The sequence below is a fragment of the Pinus tabuliformis genome, chromosome 3_2 (genome assembly GCF_031772625.1).
Source record: "Pinus tabuliformis cultivar Carrire ecotype Pingquan chromosome 3_2, CPIR1, whole genome shotgun sequence".
In the NCBI taxonomy this organism is placed as follows: Eukaryota; Viridiplantae; Streptophyta; class Pinopsida; order Pinales; family Pinaceae; genus Pinus; species Pinus tabuliformis.
In genome coordinates this window covers 863,451,289-863,467,315 of record NC_142302.1, presented here as the reverse complement: position 1 = coordinate 863,467,315, position 16,027 = coordinate 863,451,289, and the positions used below count along the sequence as shown (strand labels likewise).

Below are 16,027 nucleotides of genomic sequence, written 5' to 3'. Positions count from 1 at the left end.
TGTCTCTAGACAATGACCACACCTTGAAGCAATTACAACTGGCTATGCCCAGTAGCTATTACTGGCTATGTCGGGTGGTCTCCGTGTAAATCAGCTATGTTGTCCCTCCCTCTCTGCCTGTTGCGTATGGTTGCTGCAATGTGGGCTGTGGGTCGGCTGTGCTCCTCTCGACCCACCCTACCAATGATTAGCAGTTTGCGCTTATCTCGACCCACCCGCATAGCTTAGGACCAGCCTTCCCATTCGCTTTCGTCCTCCTTGACCGTCTTAGGACCAGCCAGTAACCCGATAAGCTGGGTAGGACCAGCCTTTTGAATTGAGGGGAAGAAATCGATCTATCATTCATGGCATAATAACATATATAATATATGCATTCACGCTCTCTCGATCGAATAATGAATTCGATAGCGTAATTACATATATAATATATGCACTGTGTCTGCTCGAGAAAGTGTCGAAATGACGATCTAAGAAGAGCGACAATGACGTAGAGAATGGCGGAGATATCGCCAACCAAATAGAATCTCGTCATCTCGCAAATAGAATCTCGTCATCTCGCGCGGTGCATTTCTCGAACCATGTATCCACACATTTAGGAATAGCCAAAAGCGCCGGCACGAAGATCTGAGATGTCTTCCCGGGCGGGCATCATTGTCAGACGGGAAACACACCCGATCCCATACCGACCTCGATATGTGAAATCGTCTTACGCCATATGTACTGATCTTTCTCGGGAGACATGGTCAAAGCCCGCTCTGAGATCTGAAACTCAAAGGTTCGGCAGGGCTCGACTGTTAAGGAGAGGTCCGGCAGGGCTCGACCAACGACCCCCACCCAATAAGCATCAAGGAAGTACGCCTATAAGAAAGTGTAATGACATATCTCATTCATCACGGAATGACATATCTCATTCATTCATGCATAATGACATATGCCCATAGCAGCATTGTCGAATGAAAGAATCAGAAATGCATAATTCATTCATGCATAATGACATATGCCCATAGCAATAAGAATGACTGCTATAATGAATGACGTAATTACGTATATAAAGAATGATTGGAATCACGGACAAGTTTCAGTGATGGTGGCGATGGCGGCGATGGCTGCATTTTCGGCATTCGAAAGGTGCGAAGCCACTTGTTCTTCTGAGAACAAGGGATAGAGTCACTCACTATTCATATGGTGAGGGTGCATAAGCACGCTCGACTATCCAGGAGAGGGCATTTGATGCTCAAAATAGATCATACTCAGAAAAAGAGTTTGATCCTAGCTCAGAACGAACGCTAGCTATATGCTTAACACATGCAAGTCGAATGTGGCTTGCTTCCCCATCCATCCACATGGGGGCAGAAGGGAAAGATGAATGGCCCCCTCCTAGCGCGTGCTCACTCACTCAAATGATATGCAAGTGGTGCGCTGGGCGTGGGGCACAGCAAGCAAAGTGGCTAACGGGTGTGTAACGCGTTGGAATTGTTGGCATTATGATGCATGTGTTGTACTTGATGGCAACCCTCTCATAGAAGAATATCTCACTTATGTATAACTGGGTGAATCTTCAGAAGAGATATCAGATGTGACTGATGGAGGACAGCTCAAAGGAATCAGATGATAGTTCTAAGTGTGACAAGTTAGCTTTGCCATCAAGTCCAAAGGGGGAGATTGTTGGCATTATGAGATAAGTGTTGTCCTTGATGGCAAACCTCACTGATGACAAATCATAGTACAGAAGGTCAGCAGCAAGGAATTGATGATCAGACTATAAGAAGAAGAGAAAGTTCATACACGCAGGTTCGTTAAGCCCAAGTCGCGTGTACACGCAGGTTGGCTTCAGCAAAAGCGCGTGTATGTGGAAAAGTACCTTTGGTCCACGGCGGTTATTCCTTGGAAGTTGTGCCTATGGTTTTGGACCTTGGTGTCTCGACGGACGTGTTGATCCCTAGTTTTGAAGTTGATGGTATTGGATTTCTATGGTTTTGGCTCTTGGTATTGAACAAGGCCTAAGGCTATATAAGGAGAAGGAAATCATTAGGCAAGTGTATCTGAAATGTCTTGAATATCTGATGAAGCATTAGATCCAGCATGCAGGTTATGGGTTGATGATGCATTGCTTGATCTGAGCTAAGGAGAGATCTCATCGGTTGATGGAGAGCAAGATCTAAGGAGAGATCGGGATCAAATGATTTGAAATGAACTATCTTTATGATGCTTATTCTAGATCTACATACTGACGCATGTATTGTTCTATAAGTATTATGAGTATGATTGATGTCTGGTACAGCTGCAAGTTATGAGAAATTATTTTTAGATCTGTACGCGGGTTGTCTTTGGCGAAAGCGCGTATACACGCGGGTTTGATTCATCGAAGTAGCGTATACATTGTAAAGCTTGATACTTGAAGTTGCAGATGGGTCTGATGATTATTACAGAGTTCAATGTCTGCTCTGTGTTCTGGTGACGGTGTTGTTAACAGGGTTTCAGTGATTCAGAGTTTGATGATTGTTTTGAGCTTCAATTATAGTTATGGGTCCAGTATGAAAATTGGATGAAATGTGGCCTTTCAGATTATGTGTTGTGCTTCAGTGTATCCAGTCTGAAAATTGATGAAACATGGTACCGGGAGGAGAGAAGATTGTAGGCAAGCACCTACGTACTAGTATCTAAGCTAGTACAAAAGCTAAGGGAGATCTTTGGAGCATTGTAGCAGGTAGCAGCCTGTGTACTAGTAAATGGATCGGCTAGTACAAAAGCAAAGGGGGTTGTAGCTCCCGTACTGGTATAAGACTGCACCAGTACAAATATTGTAAAATGATTTTCTTATTAAGAAGAAGATTGAGATGACTTGCAGCAGGTGGTTTTCACCCACATTGGGTTTCCACCTTATATCTTTGTGTTCATGTGTGTGGCTTTTGTGTGATGGTCTGTTCTGTTATACTGCACCTGTTTACTGTTAATATGGTTAATAATGTTCTGATGCATTTACTGAAGATAATCTAACTGAATCATAAGATTTATGGATATACGCTAGTTGCTTTAGACACAGAAGCGTGTACACGCGGGTTCACTTAACTGAAGTAGCGTATATGTTTTTGAGCATTGAAAAAGTTTTAATGATCTGATAATACTGATTCACCCCCCCCTCTCAGTATTATTTCCAACAATTGGTATCAGAGCAGGTCCTTTGGTAGAAGCTTGATCGCTTGAAGGAGATCCGTGGAACAATGGGAAAGAAGCTTAAGAAGAAAGCTCATAAGAAGAAGAAGACATCTCAGAAGGACTATGACAGTGGGAGAGTCGATTGGGGATTAGGTATAAGAAGCTCTTCAGATTCAGAATCAGTTTCAGAATCATTATCAGGTATGAATGTGTTATCCTCTGATGTTCCTGCTATATTTCCTTGTGAAAGTGATGGAAGTGATAGTGAAACTATTGAACATGCTTTTATGGGTGAGCAAGAAAAGTGTCAAATAGAGGCAGTATTTAGAAGGCTTGCAGACAAAGTTAAAGATCAACAAGATCTATTGAACAAAAGGGAATGTGCTTTCAAAGAAGAAGTTACCAAACTAAAGGCCCAACTAGAAGAAGGAAACAAGGAAAGAAAGCTACTCAAGGACAAGGAAGACCAATGTCAAAAATTGCAGCATGAAGTGACATCATTAAGAAAAGAAGTCAACGAAAGAAGCTCAACCATCAAGAAACTCAAAGATAGATCCAGCTACTATGAAAATCTTGAAGCTACAATCCCCTCACTAAAAGGAGATCTTGAAGAATCAAAGAAGCAGAATACAGATCTACTCCAAGCTATTGCAAAACAAGAAAACGAAGTCACCAGCTTAAAATCTCAACTAGAATGTGCCTTCCGAGTTCGTCAAATGCGGCAGGATCTGAATGAAGAACAAGAAAAGGAGATTCTCAAACTAAGGCATCAGTTGGAAGAAGGAAGGAAAGATGGAGAAGACATGAAGAAACAATGTCTAGAAAAGTTGGAACAACTTCAAGTTGAGGTAAATATCTTGAAAGGTAAATTAGAAGAAAAGGATAAACTTTTGAGATTTCAAGATAGTACTAAAGCCTTGGATGATATTCTTAATAGTCAAAGGTCTCCTGCTATCAATACTGGTCTTGGTTTTCATGAATCTGTTGAAGGTGAATCTAGCTCACAAGGTGAGGCAAGGAACTCTAAAGAGAAAACTAAAATGATCAACAAGGAGATGAAAGGTCAACCCCATCAACAATCAAAGAAAAAGACTCCTCAAAGAAAATCTTTTACTCCTCCTATGAATAATATTGAATGTTATGTATGTCATAATCTTGGACATGTTGCAGCTAGATGTAGAAGAAGAAGAGTTCAAGACTATTATGCGGACAGGTCATCTCAATCAAGGTACTTTAATGGATATTGCTTTGCTTGCAATATGTATGGTCACAAAGCTGCTGATTGCTATAGGAGGAATATGAAACTTGTAAGATGTTATGCATGTAACAAGCTTGGACATATAGCAAAGGAATGCAGGAACAAAGGATGGACATCACATCAAAAGGAGAAAACCTCATCACACTTGAAGATATGGAGGAAGAAGGAAGTACAGTCAGCACAATGTACTGAGACACAGCACAACACAAACATACCAGACTCAGGGGGAGCTGAAGGTGTAAAACTTCAGTGTTCTAATTCTCATACGCAAGTTTCATGAAGTATAGCTGCGTATATACGCGAGTTTCACACTGCAAAGTCGCGTATATGTCAGTCTGAGGAAAAACAGTGGGGATAGATCAGAAAAAGGATCTGATATGACTCAGTCTGTTATTTGCTCTATTGGTTACAGTCTGCTGAGGATGTGTGGAAATGTTTTGTTACTTGTATGATGTCTAGAAGTGTTTTTGATCCTAACTTGAGGATGATGATGTTTTGATGCTTATTGCTGATATATGCATGATCAGATCTAACAGATGGCACTGGTTGAGGGGGAGCATACGCCTTTAGTAATTCGTTGTTGGCATTATGGTTAATAATCCTTGGTGATGATTCTTATATGGCTAAATGATATGTCTTGCTATGATGTGGTTGTGAGTTGTCTATGATAAACTCTCATATGATTCTTGAAGTTACATAGAAGATGTTCAGATCAGATTTATGGTTGATTCTTTGATGATGCATATATGGTGCTTACATGGTGATCTTCATAAGGACAAGGAGAAGTACAAAGCTTGAATACACATCTTCCTCACTTGATGATGAGTCACTTATATACTGATGTTATCATATGCATAAAGATCATACAGTTATGATGCAGGCACTCATGTGGATAAGGATTGTTGCTGATGATGATATCAAGAAGCTTTGTCAAAAGAGTTGAGCTCAAGATACATAGTGTTGTACATGGATGACTCCTCAAAGTCACTGTCTTGGAGACATGATGATGAGTTCATATCTATATGATGATAGGTTGATACTTACATATGTTGATTGATGCAGATGTTCCCAAGTAATAATACTTGGATCATGTAGATCTTGACGTTGATGAAATGGCTATGGTGGTTTCACATGTAATGTGAATGATTTCATGATGATGTTCAAAAGGAGGAGTTGACATCTATGTTCAGACATACCTTGCTGCAGGACATTTACAGGTTGCTGATATGAAAATGGTTGTACGCGAGTTTCATAAGGCCTATCCGCATATATACGCTTGTTTATGTGGATGAATACGCGTATATGGAGTTTTGAAGGAAATCAGCAGGGACAGATGTTGGTTGCAGAAAGTCTGATATGGGTCCGATAGAGATCATCTGGCACAGATTCAGGGGGAGCAGATAATCTTCCAATGATGCATTGTTGGCATTATCTTAAAGCTTTTGGTTCTAGTTCACATTTGTTGTTGGTTTCAAGTGGAACAAAGGCGAAATTGGTTGCTGATCTGAATGGTGATTATCAGATGCTGATAGTAACTTTCATAAATCTTGGTCTTTCGTCTCTATGTCATATATCTCTTTTGTGGTATCTCTTTCATGGTGTCGAGGTCATGTAATGGCCTATTTTGGTTTCCCCACTATGCCTGGGATGATTGATGCAATATGATTGGTTGTCATATGTAAACTTTTGATGTATCCCCACTTGGTTGGGTGGATGAGTCAATTTTTGTATATCCTCACTTAGTTGAGAGATGGATGTATGTATGAGTCTTTGGTGATAGGAAGGTCTTTTATGATGTATAGAGTCATGTTCTTCTTGAAGAACATCTTTTGCAGATCTTGCCTACAGTCAGGAAGAGCATGTACAACACTCTTCAGCGGTACAGAGATTCAGCATGTACTCAGGGGGAGCATGGACAGATTGGTACACCTTGGCATATACAAAGGGGGAGACTATTCGGAGATTTCAGCAGGTACTCAGGGGGAGTATGGACAGTGGAATGATTCAGCAAAGGAAGAGAATATCTTGGTCCACCCTTTGCCCTTGATGTCAAAGGGGGAGAGTGATTTGGTGTTGTTGCCATCAAGTCCAAAGGGGGAGATTGTTGGCATTATGATGCATGTGTTGTACTTGATGGCAACCCTCTCATAGAAGAATATCTCACTTATGTATAACTGGGTGAATCTTCAGAAGAGATATCAGATGTGACTGATGGAGGACAGCTCAAAGGAATCAGATGATAGTTCTAAGTGTGACAAGTTAGCTTTGCCATCAAGTCCAAAGGGGGAGATTGTTGGCATTATGAGATAAGTGTTGTCCTTGATGGCAAACCTCACTGATGACAAATCATAGTACAGAAGGTCAGCAGCAAGGAATTGATGATCAGACTATAAGAAGAAGAGAAAGTTCATACACGCAGGTTCGTTAAGCCCAAGTCGCGTGTACACGCAGGTTGGCTTCAGCAAAAGCGCGTGTATGTGGAAAAGTACCTTTGGTCCACGGCGGTTATTCCTTGGAAGTTGTGCCTATGGTTTTGGACCTTGGTGTCTCGACGGACGTGTTGATCCCTAGTTTTGAAGTTGATGGTATTGGATTTCTATGGTTTTGGCTCTTGGTATTGAACAAGGCCTAAGGCTATATAAGGAGAAGGAAATCATTAGGCAAGTGTATCTGAAATGTCTTGAATATCTGATGAAGCATTAGATCCAGCATGCAGGTTATGGGTTGATGATGCATTGCTTGATCTGAGCTAAGGAGAGATCTCATCGGTTGATGGAGAGCAAGATCTAAGGAGAGATCGGGATCAAATGATTTGAAATGAACTATCTTTATGATGCTTATTCTAGATCTACATACTGACGCATGTATTGTTCTATAAGTATTATGAGTATGATTGATGTCTGGTACAGCTGCAAGTTATGAGAAATTATTTTTAGATCTGTACGCGGGTTGTCTTTGGCGAAAGCGCGTATACACGCGGGTTTGATTCATCGAAGTAGCGTATACATTGTAAAGCTTGATACTTGAAGTTGCAGATGGGTCTGATGATTATTACAGAGTTCAGTGTCTGCTCTGTGTTCTGGTGACGGTGTTGTTAACAGGGTTTCAGTGATTCAGAGTTTGATGATTGTTTTGAGCTTCAATGATAGTTATGGGTCCAGTATGAAAATTGGATGAAATGTGGCCTTTCAGATTATGTGTTGTGCTTCAGTGTATCCAGTCTGAAAATTGATGAAACGTGGTACCGGGAGGAGAGAAGATTGTAGGCAAGCACCTACGTACTAGTATCTAAGCTAGTACAAAAGCTAAGGGAGATCTTTGGAGCATTGTAGCAGGTAGCAGCCTGTGTACTAGTAAATGGATCGGCTAGTACAAAAGCAAAGGGGGTTGTAGCTCCCGTACTGGTATAAGACTGCACCAGTACAAATATTGTAAAATGATTTTCTTATTAAGAAGAAGATTGAGATGACTTGCAGCAGGTGGTTTTCACCCACATTGGGTTTCCACCTTATATCTTTGTGTTCATGTGTGTGGCTTTTGTGTGATGGTCTGTTCTGTTATACTGCACCTGTTTACTGTTAATATGGTTAATAATGTTCTGATGCATTTACTGAAGATAATCTAACTGAATCATAAGATTTATGGATATACGCTAGTTGCTTTAGACACAGAAGCGTGTACACGCGGGTTCACTTAACTGAAGTAGCGTATATGTTTTTGAGCATTGAAAAAGTTTTAATGATCTGATAATACTGATTCACCCCCACCTCTCAGTATTATTTCCAACAGGAATCTACCCAATAGTTCACTCCAAATCTTGAATAATTCATAAAGCAAGCTAGTTCGCACTGTTCGATGAGCCCACGTAGTATCAGGTAGTTGGTTAGTTAAAGGCTAACCAAGTCAATGATTCTTAGCTGGTCTTTTCGGATGATCAGCCACACTGGGACTGAGACACGGCCTAGACTCCCTCGGGGGGCAGCAGTGGGGAATATTGGACAATGGGCTCACGCCTGATCCAGCAATATCGCGTGGGTGAAGAAGGGCATTGTCGCTTGTCAAGCTCTTTCGTCGAGTTTCGATCATGACAGGACTCGAGGAAGAAGCCCCGGCTAACTCCGTGCCAGCAGCCGCGGTAATACGGGGGGGGCAAGTGTTATTCGGAATGACTGGGCGTAAAGGGCACGTAGGCGGTGAAAAGGGTGGAAAGTGAAAGTCGCCAAAACACTGGCGGGGTGCTTTCTTGACCATTTCACTTGAGTGAGATAGGGGAGAGTGGAATTTCGTGTGGAGGGATCAAATCCTAAGATACACGAAGGAACGCCAACCGCGAAGGCAGCTCTCTGGGTCCCCACTGACGCTGGGGTGCGAAAGCATGGGGAGCAAACAGGATCAGATACCCTGGTAGTCCATGCCGTAAGCGATGAGTGTTCGTCCTTGGTCTGCCTGCCTACTAGGTAGGATTAGGATCAGGGGCCCAGCTAACGCGTGAAACACTCCGCCTGGGGAGTACGGTCGCAAGACTGAAACTCAAAGGAATTGACGGGGGCCTGCACAAGCGGTGGAGCATGTGGTTTAATTCGATACAACGCGCAGAACCTTACCAGCCCTTGACATATGAACAAGTGTGCCTGTCCTTAACGGGATGGTGCGAAAATTCATACAGGTGCTGCATGGCTGTCGTCAGCTCGTGTCATGAGATGTTTGGTTAAGTCCTATAACGAGCGAAACCCTCATTTTGTGTTGCTGAGACATGCGCTAACGGATCAATGTCATCGCCCCTTCTCAAGGGCGAGGGTGAGTAAGCGAACTCTCAAAGGCAAGCGCATATTTTTTATTGATGACACTCCTATGAAGGCAGGTGTGTGCTGCACTCATAAGAGACTGCCAGTGATATGCTGGAGGAAGGTGCGGATGACGTCAAGTTCACATGGACCTTATGGGCTGGGCCACACACATGCTACAATGGCAATGACAATGGGAAGCAAGGCCGTAAGGCAGAGCGAATCTAGAAAGATTTCCTCAGTTTAGATTGTTCTCTGCAACTCGAGAACATAAAGTTGGAATCGATAGTAATCGCGGATCAGTATGCCATAGTGAATATGTACCCGGGCCCTGTACACACCGCCCGTCACACCCTGGGAGTTGATTTCGCCCAAAGCATCAATCCAATGATCACCCTATCTAGTGTGACCCACTATGGTTGGGGTGGTCTTATTGGCACATACCATGGTGGGGTCTTCGACTGGGGTGAAGTTTTAACAAGGTAGCCGTAGGGGAACCTGCGGCTGGATCGAATCCCTCACCATATGAATAGTGAGTGACTCCATCGATGATGGCTTGGACAGTCGAGTGTGCTAACACACCCTCACCATATGAATAGTGAGTGACTCCGTCCCAAAAGAAAAGGGTAAGGTCCGGAGGGCTTGCACTTCTGAGGGAAAGGGAAAAGGCCCAAGCATCAAAGGCATATGGGCTTCATGAAATGGGTCTAGGCATAAGGTAAGGGTGTCACCCATCCCATCCAATCCAGTGCTTATAAGGGAAGGGGTTGATAGCCTGACTCACTAAGTGCATTCATGGTCTAGGGCTAAGGACTTCATCCCTAAGTTGGGTGAAGGCTAAAAGGAAAGTCTATCAAAGTCTATAACTAGGTGGACAGCATGCTCGGTAAGTAAAGGGATTATATATATATGTCGTACTCTATTGATCTTCCTGGTATAAAGAATGTGGGGGCACAATATTTCACTTTTATACCTAAGTATCTTGCCCGCATCCGCCTATTCTCTTTACTTTCAACTCCCTCACCTCATTTTGTTGACATACTTGGCTTGCTTGGATGAGCATAACATTGCTATTTTCGAAGCCGGAAGGATCAATGGTTGGTTAGTGCAATGACCTATTGCTACCAAAATCCTTTATACCACCCTTTCAATTACTGGCTCACAGTTTACCTTGATATTTGAAGGAAGGGCTTGGGTCAGCACATGGGAGTGAATTAGACCTTTGCTATGACTCTGCCTACTTTACTTTATGTTAGAGTGGAATCGGAGGATCAGAGGATCGCTCGGATCGCTTGATGCAATAGAAACTGATACCAGCACCCGGATGCCCTGCCTTCTTATAGAGCAAACCTGATTTCACTGGAGTTGGTTGTTTCCTGCGGAGCCCGAGCCCGTCTTAGAGGATATTGACATCGAGACGTATCCCTGTACGCGAGCCAGCCCTAGAAAATATTTGACGTGTATCGAGTGAGCCTTAGAAACGCTTTTTCCATGTACGCGAGCCAGCCCTAAGACACTCTTCTACTTTTTCGAGCGAGGACTAAAAACGCTTTCAACTTAGACTTTGTGCGCTTCAACCAGAGGGAGCCTGAGCCCGGATAGAATAGACTTTATTTACATGAGCATTTAGTTATTCAACCCTAGCCTCGAGTCCCGAAGGCTTGCTTGCTAAGGTTAGCGGCGAAACAAGGTTAGGTAGGGCTTAAACTGCTAGGGCTTAGCTGGTTATGCAAGCTTATCCATCCAATAAGAAAAGGTTAGCTAGGGATAATTCCGATAATAAAGATAAGAAGAATTCCAATAATAAGAGTGAACCCTACAGCATAACGTTAGACCTACTGCATAACGTGGCAACCTACTGCATAGAGGACGTTAGACAGACCTACTGCATTGAGGCAGTGAGTAGAGAGGTCCTATAGCGTAACGTTAAACCCTAAGCATTGCCGCGGCAACCCACAGCATTTAGGTGGATAGTAAACCCCAAAGCATCGATTTCAACCTACAGCTATTCCATGAAACCTAAGAGTCCCTATAGATAGGCAGCGGGAGTTAGACAGACCTACTGCAAGAGAGGTTATTCAAACCTAGAGAGAATGTCCGATAATAATTTTTGCATAATGCATCGATCAAAATATTGAACCCTATAGCTATTCCGTTCAAACCTGCCGATAGTGAGTGGCAACCCTATAGCAGTGAGTTATTCCGTGAAAACCACAGATATAGGTGGTTAGTTGATAGGTCCTACAGCATTGAGTTATTCCGGTAACCCTACAGCATTAGACCTACGGCTATTCCGTGGCAACCTACAGCATTGCCGTGGCAATCCCATAGATAGGCAGAGAGAGGCAGTGGGTTAGTAAGACCTATAGCATTGAGTGGCAACCCTACAGATAGGCTTAGTTCAACCCCTTCCGATCATTCCGATAAGAAACCCTACTGCATTGCCGTGGCAACCCAAAGCAGATAGGTGGTTATTCAACAGAGAGAGAGGCAGACCTATAGCATTGGGTTTGACCCCTAATACTATTAGATTGGGTTTAACCCTACAACTGGTAGCCAAAGAGAAGAGTACTGGGTTATGGCCGAAGATTGGGACAGAGAAGAAAGGCTATGGGATAAAGCCAAGAGCACTGGGTAACGCCGATAGCACTTTATTTGGATAGACCCTAATAATAGATGCTTAGATAAAGACGGTAAGTAAGCGTAGAGAACTGGGTAACCGCCAAAGATAGGGTGGCTTAGAAAGAATGGCTATGGGAAAGAAAAGACTTACTGGGGTTAGACCCAATCAACTGGTAGCCAAGAGTACTGGGTCAGGCCGAAAGATTGGGCAGTAAAGAACGGCAGAAGATAAGTCCTATAGCCTAAGATTGGTTCTTGGCAGTGGGTTATTCCGTAGGTAAGATAGACCTATAGCCATTTAGTTAGACCCTAAAGCAAGTGCAGTGGGTAAGACAGAGATACTTAGGGTTAACCAAAAGCCTATCAGTTAGACACTAAAGAAAGGTTGTAGGTAGAAGATAAGACCTACAGATAAAGTCAGTGGGAGAAGCACTTAAGTTAGGACCTAATACTGGGTGGATGGGAGATAAGAGCACTGGGTCAGACCTACAGAACAAAGGCAGTAGGTAAGAAAGAAAAGCCAATCAGTTAGACACTAAAGAAAGGCTTAGAGAGGCTAAGAGAGACCTTTAGAGAAACCCTAATACTGGCAGATAATAAAAGTCAGACGGCGGGCGAAGCGTGGATTAGTGAGCGACTTGGTTGGGACATTCTTTTTTTCCATCCCGGTAAGTAAGTCGAGTATGGAGAGGTACCAGGGTAAGGTACGAGCCTCAAGAATTGACCATTACTAGTTGATAAGGTCAATGCATATATTCTATATGTAATTATGCATTCGTTCTTTCCTGCAAATTGCTAGCTAGAGGGAAGGTCATCCAGCATTGGTACCCGAAAGGATATGGCCCCCACTCGATTGATGATGTTTGCTCGCATCTCTCTTGGGCTGCCCACATAGAAACCTCCCCTATATGGAGGCGGCCCCTACCACACAGATGGACCCGCATCTGACAAAGGACAATTGAGGATTCCCGCTCCTACAGAGACCCAACCAACCAAGGTCTGGAGGGCTTGCGCTTCTGAGGGAAAGGAACTGACACTTGAAGGAAGGGAAACTGATTGAATTGAAAGCAGTGAAGGTACGTTAGTGACTCGACTGATAAGGAGAGGAGCGATCACCTCTTTCGACTGCTGGCTGATCCCACTGCACTGACCCTTCTATGGCAGAAAACACCTAAGACGACGGCTGCTTTTCTTTCTGAACTGAACGCTAGTAGTGTTTATCAAGAGATTGCTCTTCATAAGTAAGTCATAAGTAAGTAAGTATCTATCCCAGTATCTATAGGAACCCAAGTAGCTATCAGAACCATCAGAATCGATAAATGGGTCTCGAAGCGTCGTAGGAGCCTGCGTGTTTATTGGCAGATGGGAAAACTACTAAAGCTTCAAACTATAAGTATAAGTATTCCCCCTTGCTGAAGGAGAAGAGCGAGCTGGCGAAAACACATAGATAGACTGCTAACCCTCACTGCTAAAGGGAAGAGATAGATGTTGGTTCCACTTCTTCAAGCGCCGGTGAACCTTACCCTCCTTTTTCACACTGGGCGCGCCTCCTTTCTGGGTGCGAAAACCACAAATAAGGGGAAGTTGAACCTCATAGAATCAGGTTTAGAATAGTATCTTTATGCACAAGGAAGAGGTGCACTTAACTGAACGTGGCGACCTAACTGAACGAACGAGGCGTGGTTGAATTTGTCTATCTATCTATTAGCAAAATGGAAAACCTTAATTGGGAATCGGAAAACTGATTGACTTAGGCCGCGATAACCTCTATTTACTAGGGAAGGGATTGGATATTTGTTGAAGCCCACTTACGCATGAAACATCAAGAGATAGAAACTCCTCCAGCGTCGTGTTCATTCGTAACCATCTCTGTATCTATAGTCTTCAGAATCGTTTTCAGAAACAACAATAGAAAACAAAACAAGTAGTTAGCAAACAAGTAGTTCTTTGGTATTCAGCGATCCTAAGCTCTCATCGATACACCATTAGTTCAATAAGTTTGGCTCTGTCACTGTAACCAACCGTACATAGAAAGATTCCAAAGGACTATGCATAACTTATCCAATCCAACATCTGAGTCATCCGAGTGGCCTAATACCGCTATCGGTGGCGAACAGTCAACCGTAACCACTTTTGCAGCATCACCATCACCGTAAGTAACCACTTGACAGAAGTGGGCAAACAACTAACTTAGCTCCGCGGCTAGTAGATTCGTTCCCATTGAGTGCTTTCTTAGTAGTAGTCTAGGTGGCCGTATAAGCAAGTAGTAGGGTATAGGTAGGTTAGGTGACCGTGTGAGCAACAAATAGTAGTTATAGGAGCAAACGAGCGTTAGCCAAGTGGTCTAACAAAAAGTAAAACAAGTAACTAAAATAAGATAAGAGAAAATAACGTATATAGAAGGTAACAAAACTAATGTGTGGAAAGGGATGTGCAGTAGATAAGTGGTATTGAGACAGGCAAGGGAAACTAGACGACGGGTAAGGAATTGATCCATCAGTTCCTTAAAAGAGAAGAAGGGTAATTCAATGGGTGGGCAGCCCTCCATCGTTCTAGGATGAAAGGGAGAAATAAAGGTAAGGGTAAGGTAAATGCCGTCCCTAAAAGAGAAGACATAGGCAGTTGATCGCCCAGTAGCATAGGCACAATACTATCATAGCTATCAGTAGCGGAGGCAAAGGTATGAGTTGATGAACCTTTTGATCCACCATATCTAGGCGCAAAGCCAATAATAGACCCCGCAGCATCTCTTCATGTCCCGGCGCATTGAAAAGCACCCCATTTTGCATCCTGGGGAACCAGCCCACCAGCTAGCAATATAGTCCCACCATGGCTATGCCTAGATTTCATTTGATGGCAAGCCTCAGCTAGTAGTAAGATAGCCCACCACGGCTACGCTTAGATTTCATTATATTTCCATATACAGCAAAGCAAAAAATTCTATAAGCAATGGACCACCCTTACAACAGAATTGGTTCTCAATAGAATCTACTGTTTCCTCTAAATATATAGAAACTGGCCAAGAGTATATTGATATAAGGGCCTGGGTCGCCGGTCCCTCGAAGAGTCCTTACTGTGGAAGGGGAAACCCTTAAAATAGAATGCCCTTAAAGGGAGACTTAAATACCTTATTTGGTTGGTCCAGAACTTGCTTACTCCGTGCCTTCCTTCGCTATGCTCTTTGAGGGGAATAAATATAGGGAGGGCTAGAACCTTATCTTCTAGCTAGCGATTTGAGGTAAAGAAATATAGGGGCCTTAACTTCAAAGGGGGCCTTATTATTCAAGTAGGTTCGCCTATAACGTTACAGGACCTTTTTCATTGAGGGGAAGAAAGGAGCGGAGCCTTTTCTAGCTATTTATTAAATGAAATGTGCTCCTTCACTCACTTTACCGTAGGGAGGATGAGGTTAATCATTGAATAGATTAAATGAATTTGGGGGATAGCTTTTATGTGGTCAAGATTTATCCCTAGGCATTTGGGGGCGTTAGAGAACTTGTCCTTCCAACTTGTCCTGATTAACCCAAATTGGCCTTTTTAGGCAAGCAAAAAAAGAATATAATCCGGTTCTAGAACTCGACTGGTAATTGAATTACTTAGTAAATGAAGAATATAAATGAAGAAAAATGGAATAGATGCGGATAATAAAAGCAGAAAGAAAAGGTTGCATAGTACCCAACTGACTTAGAGTACCAACAACACTAAAAGAAGTAGTGCTTTCTTTAGGATTCAACAAGCAACGGTGATACACTTTTCTAAAGCAACTGGAGGCAATTGGACAAAAGTTGGTAAATAAATTCCATGCCTTAAGCATAGTAAAGTCACACATCCACTAAATGCAATAACAATAAAATAAGGACGAAAAATAAATTTCCTTACTCCCTTGCAGGCAAAAGAACACATACCAATGCCTTCTCTCGGCCTAAGGAGTGTTTTCTAGGATGCTAAAGAAAAGAGATGGCTATGCCTATGAGAATAGTGCACTCAGGTAAGAAAAGTCATTCTACTCCTACTAAGACCAACTAATCTACTGCTACTAGCACTAAGACTACAAAGACTAAATCAGTCTATTGGGAACTAGAGGAAATAAAGACTACAGTTAGTGTAAGAGTCAAGCAGGAAAGTCAGAAAGCCATAAAGCAAGGGAATCAGGTAATCCTACTGCAACTAAGACTACTCCGTCTTAGAGCTAGGAGTTAAAGCGCGA

At 42.8% G+C, this 16,027-nt stretch overlaps 1 pseudogene; it reads left to right on the top strand.

Moving 5' to 3' along the window:
* The first annotated feature begins 8,047 nt into the window (after nt 1–8,047).
* Nucleotides 8,048–9,713, top strand: LOC149183390 (18S ribosomal RNA; annotated as a pseudogene).
* The last annotated feature ends 6,314 nt before the right edge of the window (nt 9,714–16,027 follow it).